General features: G+C 45.9%; 1 non-coding gene across 1 annotated transcript; it reads right to left on the bottom strand.

The window, feature by feature from the left end:
- Positions 1-3,036: 3,036 nt before the first annotated feature.
- Positions 3,037-4,364, bottom strand: LOC109773023 (uncharacterized). Its single transcript, XR_012190469.1, has 3 exons — positions 4,071-4,364; positions 3,689-3,984; positions 3,037-3,252 (listed from the first exon to the last, which is right to left on the bottom strand). It is a non-coding gene; the product is annotated as an uncharacterized protein (transcript).
- Between the last annotated feature and the right edge of the window lie 4,252 nt (positions 4,365-8,616).

Here is an 8,616-nt window from a genome sequence, read left to right as displayed (position 1 = left end):
TCTTAAAATGTCATGATCCATCTAAACATTTGTTAACCCACGTGATATGTGAGTATATTGATTGTAATATCATCTTATATTATGGGATGAAGGGAGTACCATTTTGTAGAATGTCATGGATATTTTTTGGAAACACGAGAATATTTCCAGCAAAGGTGACGTACATTCATTTAGTGGCACGAACCATTTCTTATCATATTTTCCAAAAAAATTGCATGCATTTTTTGAAAGGCGGGAACTTTTTCCATTGTGATGAACATTTGTTTTGAAAGTTATCGACATTTCCAAACTGCGCTTTTCGCGCCATCCATTTCCCGCCACCCATTTCCCGCCACCCATTTCCCGCCACCCATTTCACGCCACCCGTTTCCCGCCACCCGTTTCCCTCCTCCCATTTCCCGCCAACATTTCCCGCCATACCGCAGTCGTTCTTTCCCGCCATTTTCTCGTCTCTATCTATAAAACCCCCTTCAGACGGAGCTGGATAAGCATTGCAGTGTAGTGTAGTTGAGATGTCCCATTATCCTTTCGATCGTAGTTTTCACCCTGGGATGAGCAGGACTCTTCTGAGGCTAGCTACCGATTTCAGGATGGATAATAGGATAGTTCCATGGGACGAACTCACCGGTAGTGACACCATAATGAATGAGTTGGCTCACCAATTACGTAGTTCTGGGTGGCCTGAAAGGACCTATGAGGAGGTACGTAAAGAACTTCTTAGGTTGCATGACAGGTGGAAGAAGGTAGTGGTGCCGAAGAGTGAAACTTTCAGAAGGATTGCAGCAAATAATCCATGTTTATGGACTGAGGAGAGCGAGGATGAAGATGATATCTTCATGCCGCCGCTTCCGGGTTCTGCATCGTCGAAGGGCAAGAGTTCTTCATCATCGAAGGGCAAGGTTTCTGCATCGTCGAAGGGCAAGAGTTCTTCATCGTCGAAGGGCAAGAGTTCTGCATCGATCGAGGATGACGATGATGACTTCATGTAGTTTTTATACTGTATGTTGTGAGTTCAGTTACGTGCCATTTAATTTGGATGTAGTTCTATCTAGTTGTTTGTAATGTCTCGTTGTATGAATATTATGTTCTATCTAAATATGATCTTGTAGAGTAGGCATATGTCTCGTAGAGAAGTACATAGTCATTTGTCTCATACATAGAATAGACATAAGTTCTCACACAGAAATAGATGGTAATGTCTCTACTGATACATAGGAGCGGCAATGACGACGTCTGGCCTGCCGGGGAGGCGGATCTCGAATGACAAATGCATCACATATAACTCGGTTTCCTGTAGAAATGCAACTGAACAACCCTTTTCCATTCTCATTCGCTCAGCATTTCTTGAATCTTGCCATCATCAGTTATGTCAATCAATTTTCTTTCCTCGGGGCCATCCGAATGCTTGCTGCTGACGTAGTACACAAAATCGTCTTCCTTCAACCCTTGCTTCAACCTGAATTTAGTCTTCAACCAATCAAAAGTGAGGTCCACTTCACTAACTTGCACAACACTTGGAGACAAGCCTTGGACATGAACAATAGGGCTAAGCACCCACTGAGTACTCTCAGCCATCTGCAACACACAAATCGCATTGAGTACCTACCCTACCCCTTAATATCCCCACTAACAAATATTAGACATGTCTATATATTACGAAGCTATATATTACAGAATATTAACGGAGCAACTAATACAATTCACCCTCCTACAATTATATTACGAATATTTGCCGTAGCAACTACAAATATTGACAGATTAATTAGTTGACATCTAAAAATATTAACAAAAACTACCGGAGCACGTACGAAAAATAAAATGTGGGCTTAAATATACCCTTGAAGCGTGCGTGCGAAGGATGAAGGACGAACGGCGGCCACCAAACTGCCGGTGCTCCGGCTCGAACGAAGAATGACGAACAACAGCTTCACCTCCACCACAGTGCTCCAATTTACCACCAGCACACTGCAATGCTTATGCAGCTCCGTCTGAAGGGGGTTTTATAGGTAGAGAGGAGAAAATGGCGGGAAAGAACGGCTGCGATATGGAGGGAAAGGGTTGGCGGGAAACGGGTGGCGGGAAACGGGTGGCGGGAAAAGGGTGGAGGGAAACGGGTGGCGGGAAACGGGTGGCGCGAACATATGGCGGGAACATATGGCGGGAAAAAGTTGGCGCGAACATATGACGATGATGACTTCATGTAGTTTTTATGCTGTATGTTGTGAGTTCAGTTACGTACCATTTAATTTAGATATAGTTCTATCTATTTGCTTGCAATGTCTCGTTGTATGAATATTATGTTCTATCTACATATGATCTTGTAGTTCCGATAACAGAGTACTAAAATAGAGTAGGCATATGTCTCGTACATAAGTACATAGTCATTTGTCTCATACATAGAATAGACATAAGTCTTACATAGAAATAGATGGTAATGTCTCTACTGATACAGATACATAGAAGCGTCAGTGACGACGTCTGGCCTGGCGGGGAGGCGGATCTGGAATCGGGGACCATCCCAACCTGTCGGGTGCCCTAACGTGACGAGGAGGAATCTCAGACTCTCCCTGGTCATGCTGTGTATCCTGTGTGGGGCCTGGTGGAGGAGTCGAAAACATGTTCATCCACTGGGTGTGCTGCGACATCTGAGCCTGTATGTTGTCCTCGGGATGTTGATCACTCCCCCACGTATCATGTGATGCCGACATAGACGCCTGATATCCATAGGCCCCTACGCGATGGAACGGTTCATCATGAAGAATGAGGTCGCGTCAATTAATATTGAAAACAATAAATATGAAGACACATACCTGCTGGGTGTGACGTCTGCTCTGGCTGAAACACGAAACTGGAGGGACTGTGCTGCTGTGGCTGTGGAGAAAACACGAAGCTCGACGAGGGACCGTGTTGCTGTGGCTGTGGAGAAAACACGAAGCTCGACGTGGGACCATAGTGCTGCGGGTGCCACGTAGAACTGCCAGGTTGGTCAGGACGGGGTGGCCTGGTTGTCGGCTGCTGTGCTAGGTGTGGACGTGGTTGATGTCGTTGCATGGAGTGACGCGGCTGCTCCTGCTCATGCTGAACAACATCGGTTCTCCGGGTGCACGTGATAGCCTCGTACACAGTCCGTATCTTATTCTGAATTCTTTCCAAGAAGGGTTGTACCACTGGACGATGTTGAAGAAGAGGTCCAGACGATAGTGATCGTCCAAAGGTGGTCACGTCGTCGTACAGTTCGCGTGTCAAGGTAGCCTGCAAATTTCCATGACGATTAATAATGTCTGTCTCTTGCACGTCAAAGTATGTGGCAACATTACGTAAAGAAAAAATATCTTACCGCGTACTGCCTAGAGCCCGATGTATCATAGCTCGGGTACATATCCGACGGAGTAGGATCCGGTAACTCCTCTGGGTGGGAGTACTCAACAATGCGTAACCGTGTTCCGGTCATGTAGCGCCGCAAATAGAGATTGAATTCATCGAGATCGAAATTGTGATTCTCGTGCCATAGATTTGTGTTTGCTGTCTCCCATTCTACATACGGCTCTAGTCTAACTAGCCATTCAGCAGTTGTCCTGTTCATGCCCTTCCTTGTCGTCCTAAAATTGTGGTGTGTGTTCAACAATTACCTAAAGCTTCGAATGGAGTACTATGAAAGAAAATGCAACATTGAAAAACTGGTTAATACCTGTGGATGTGTGCTGGCACCGGGTTCTCTATAGGGGGAGGTAGCTCCAACTGCAGAAGACCAAATTGCCTCATAACCCTCTGTTGTGCCATCTCCTCGACGAAGACATCGAAGATGATCTTCGATTTTGTCATCCAGTAATCTCGGTCCCTTGTGCATAGCACAGACATACCAGCAGGGTATCTCGCTTGTATGGCTGCTGCCGTGTAGGGCTGCCAGATTACCCCGGTGTACGCATCGAACTGCTCGTTCAATGCTGTGTACGCCTTCCTGGTCTGATCACTAGCAAAGCGTCTCTGCAGAGAATAAAAGTTAGTAGCCGCTCGCATCGATCGATCTCTTGTGCAGAAAAAGTTGCATTAAACTACAACACGGTGCATACCTTGCGACGAGTCCAACACAGACCGAAAGTAGGCATGTCGATGCCCTCAACATCAAACATGGCGTCTATAGGCTCATGAACCCGTACATCTGGTCGCCCTATAGAGAACCTCTCCCACGACCACAGCTGTAGGAATAGAGGGCATCCAAGAAGGGCTGGCTTTCTCGATGTAAGCTGGCAACCGTTGCACATACCTCGGTATGTAGCCGCTAACACCGCCGAACCCCAACTCCTCTGTCTGATCTGATCCGCCGTCTGAGCGCTCGCTATCTCGAGTGCCATAGGGATGTAGAGGGCGCTGATAGTGGTGACATGGTTCTCCGTGAACATCACCTTGCCGAAAAGCCACAGTAAGTAGGCCTCGAGGCTCCGAGTGATCTGTTCCGCAGTCAAAGGCGCCCGGAAGTTCTGGATCTGCATTAAGCGAAGAGAAAGTTTTAGTAAGCCGCAATTATTTTCTCTACAACTTTATGCGCGATAACTTGAAGAGAATAGGTAGGGGAAATTACCCGGAAATTTAGCAACCACTCATACTTAGGTCCGTGATGCTCCCATACCGGATCGGGAGCATCCGGAAAAACACCGTGAAAACGTTCTGTGAGAGCTCGCTCCCAACCAGCCGGTGCGTCCAACGGTCCTACGGCATGACCTGCCAACGGTAGTCCCAGCAAAAGTGACACATCCTCCAGAGTAGGAGCCATCTCTCCCCATCTGAAGTGAAACGTGTGGGTCTCTGGCCTCCAACGGTCCACTAAGCAGCTCAGCAAAGACCCATCGATGGCGACGCGTTTCTCACCCGGGATAGACTCAACGAGACGCGCGAAAGGTAAAAGGCCGGCCCATTTCAACCTTCATCAGAGAACTTTTCAGTTACTGTCTCCCATTTCAACCATTAATATGCATGTCAGTGTGCAAATTAATAAAGCACGTACCGCTGAAGCCATCCTGAGTGTATCTTCCAGTTTTCCTTAGGAGTGCGAGTGACGAGAGGCTCAAGCTTGCGCTCATACCATATCGCACCACGATGACCCTTATCAATGTCCCCATTCAGCAACCACAATCCCGACATTCCTGCACTTACAAAATTCAGAACAAAGTGCCACACATAATAAAAATTCAGAACATAGTGTCACACTTAATAAAAATTCAGAACATAGTGGCACACTTAATAAAAATTTCAGAACATAGTCCCACACTTAATAAAAATTCAGAACATAGTGTCACACTTAATAAAAATTCAGAACATAGTGCCACACTTAATACAAATTTCAGAACATAGTGCCACAGCACACTTATTATAAATTCAGAACAAACTAGTGCTAGCTTAGCTTCTTCCTCTCGCCCTTACTCCTCTACTACCTCTACCTCCTCTTCTTCCCCGGTTGCCTCGTCCACGCCCAGTGATGAAAGTGGGACAATTAGTGTCCCTATGGCCAAATTCATTGCATACAATGCATTGCCTAGTCGGACCTCCTGCTTTAGATTCATCCATATCATTTCGGATGCGCTGACACTGCCGTCTGCCTCTACTTGTACGCATATGCTCTGGGTTTGGAATGTAACGCCTATCGGCGGGGTTGACGCTGTTGAAATTACCCATTGCTCGAAAACCCATCAGCTCACCTGTCCAGGTATTGAGGACAGCCTCTTTCAGAAAATATGGAGACACAAACGATATTGCGTCCATTCCAAGCTGCCCGCAAGCAGCAAGTACATGTGAGCAAGGTAGGTGAAGCAATTTCGGTTTATTGCATGTGCACTCACACGTTGGCCAGGCTTCATTGCCAATTTTCACCTCATGCGTCCTCAACTCATTTGCACATCCGAATTTGTTGTTGGCTAAGCGGACCTCAAACCTTCTTTCTTGATTACCGATGGCGACTACAGTGTGTGACCTAGCTTTTTGCATCTTGTTGTCCATGTACTTCGTGACTCTTTCACAGTACCGTGTATTTGGGTTGTTCAAGATATGCTGCTCTGCTATTTGACGTCTGTCTCTGAAATACTTGACGGTGCCATAGAAAATACCCTCAACGATGGCTGTAAGTGGCAATGCCCGGTTTCCTCTGAGGACAAAGTTGTATGTTTCCGCGAGGTTCGTTGTCATGACACCGTACCTTGCTCCATGTGTGTCATGTAGCAAAGACCACCTCTCCAGAGGCTCATGCTCTATCCACTGCTCGAAGGTTTTAATCGACCTCCCGAGCCTTCTCCTAGTACCAGGTGGGTCAAAGCCTGGCAGGTCACATAGCCCAACAGCCTCCTCCTCCACGGCCGCTGTTCCTGTTGCCAACTGTGCAGCTACTGCTTCAACATGTGCCCTCACCGCTGCATCTCTTGCAGCTTTCCTGTCCCTCACGTGTCTCTGCGTGCACACATTAAGTCTGTCGCGTATCAAATTGTACTTCCATAACTGGTTCTGCTTGCAGAGTTTTTTGAACAGATTCATCAGGTTCTTATTTCTAAACTGCGAGAAGAAATTAGCCCCGAGATGGCGCATGCACCAACGGCTCTGCAAGTCCTGCCATGGAACTTGTTCCTCAGGGCCTGGGTTTGTCAGTGTCCTTATCGCACTGAGTATACCTGCATGCCTGTCATGAAGGATGCACACATTCGGCTTCTCCTTGACAACTGATATTTTCAACTGCCTGAAGAACCATGTCCAACTTTCAATGTTCTCACTCTCCACAAAAGCAAATGCCAGTGGGACGACTTGATTTTGGCCGTCTTGACCTATGGCTGTCAGTATCTGACCCTTGTACTTGCCTATGAGAAAAGTACCGTCAACACATATCACCGGTCGGCAATGCCTGAAAGCTTCGATGCATACACTGAAAGAGAAGAAGAGACGATGCAAAACCCTCACAGTTGGGAACTCTGGCATGAACATGTCTTGGATATCGATATAGGGGCCTGGATTCCGCTGCTGCAGGTGTGGAGGAGGTGGACAACAGAGTCATATGCATCAAAATAAGAACCAAATCTCCTCTCAAGCGCTGCATGCTTAGCCCTCCAAGCCTTGCCATAAGAAATTCTGTACTTCAACCTGGCGAACACTTTTGTCTGCACTGCCTTCACTTCCATAGCTTTGCCTTGCACTATCTCATCGTAAAACAGTCGAGCAATAAGCGTGGATGAAAGGTTGGCATGATCTTGAGGGATGCAGGGAATAAGACAAGTGTGATTAACTAAGTCACTTATCACCCAACTTGTGCCATACTTAGGGAGAAAGCCGTGCACCCTTGCGGGACAATCTGCATTCTTGCATACCATTGTGAGGAATTTCTGACTGGACACCTCAGCTTTGAAAACCCTTTGCGTGGACATTGCCCAATTAATTATTGCATCCTTCAGGGCTTGCTTGTTCGGATACATAGCACCCGTCGCAATATTGTTCTGGTGATATTGCCAGGCTGAATCATGTCCATCATTCACGGTCATTGCAGATGATAAGTCATGATTCCACCATGCAGGATTCGGGACCTCCTCTGCATTTTCTTCTTCATCTGACTCGTCAGAATCATCGGCATGACCCCTTTCAACATCGGTGTCTTCTTCTTCCATCTGGTTCTGCATGTGCCCATCTACCTCGTCAGCGTCCACCTCGCCATTGTAATCACCATCGGCATTTCCTCCTTCTACCTGACTACTCTGCCCTGGTTCATAACCATAAGCATTTCCTCCTTCTACCTGACTGCTCTGTCCTTGGTCGTAACCATAAGCATTTCCTCCTTCTACATGACTGCTCTGTCCTTCGTAGCCACCCTCCCCTTCATGTGCAGTGACCTCCTTCACGACGGGAAGCACTAAAGCAACAGGATTGCATCCCCTTCGTTCACAACCTTGTAACCACCGCACCCAATCGGAGTCTCCCTCTATTGGCCTCAAATAAAAGTAAATTTTTGAACTTGACCGTGTCCACAATGCATGAACACCGACGGTGTTTGTTTCAGTATCAAGACCTAAACTTGCCGCAATCCATTCTTTCAACTGACTAACAGACCATGTTTGTGGTGCGCTGATTGCAACCTCTATGTGAGTAAATTCACTCAGATCTGCTCCCAACTCATTTGTTTGGACAGTGCCAGGACCATAGTAAAATCTCAACTTCACTACATCGGACATCTCGACTCACCTATTTTTTTTCAACATCGGAATACAAGTATTAGACATGTCTATATATATATTACCAGGACCATAGTAAATAATATAATAAATAGGCCCATGTTTACTAATAATAAATAGGCCTCAAATAATAATAAAAATATAACCGACAAATATGATAATTCAGTTTATTTGAATTATATGGCCATGTTGATGTATTTTTTATTTTAATCTATGTTAAAATAATTTAGAAAAAGGCATTGCTTCTTATGGGTTAAACTTTAGAAAATACGCATAATAAAGGTTAGCGGGTAATCCGCTTCATATTCGCATCGGGTACGGACTGAAACGTTTTTTAACATGTAGTTCTACTTTTCCTATTTTTTGCTTGCTTATTAAATTTTTATTATGTTTCCAACTCTTCAAAAAAAACTTCTTATTC

The sequence above is a fragment of the Aegilops tauschii genome, unplaced genomic scaffold (genome assembly GCF_002575655.3).
Source record: "Aegilops tauschii subsp. strangulata cultivar AL8/78 unplaced genomic scaffold, Aet v6.0 Super-Scaffold_295, whole genome shotgun sequence".
NCBI classification, from domain to species: Eukaryota; Viridiplantae; Streptophyta; class Magnoliopsida; order Poales; family Poaceae; genus Aegilops; species Aegilops tauschii.
Note: the sequence above shows the minus strand (reverse complement) of the source record. Positions and strands in the feature narration are given on the sequence as shown.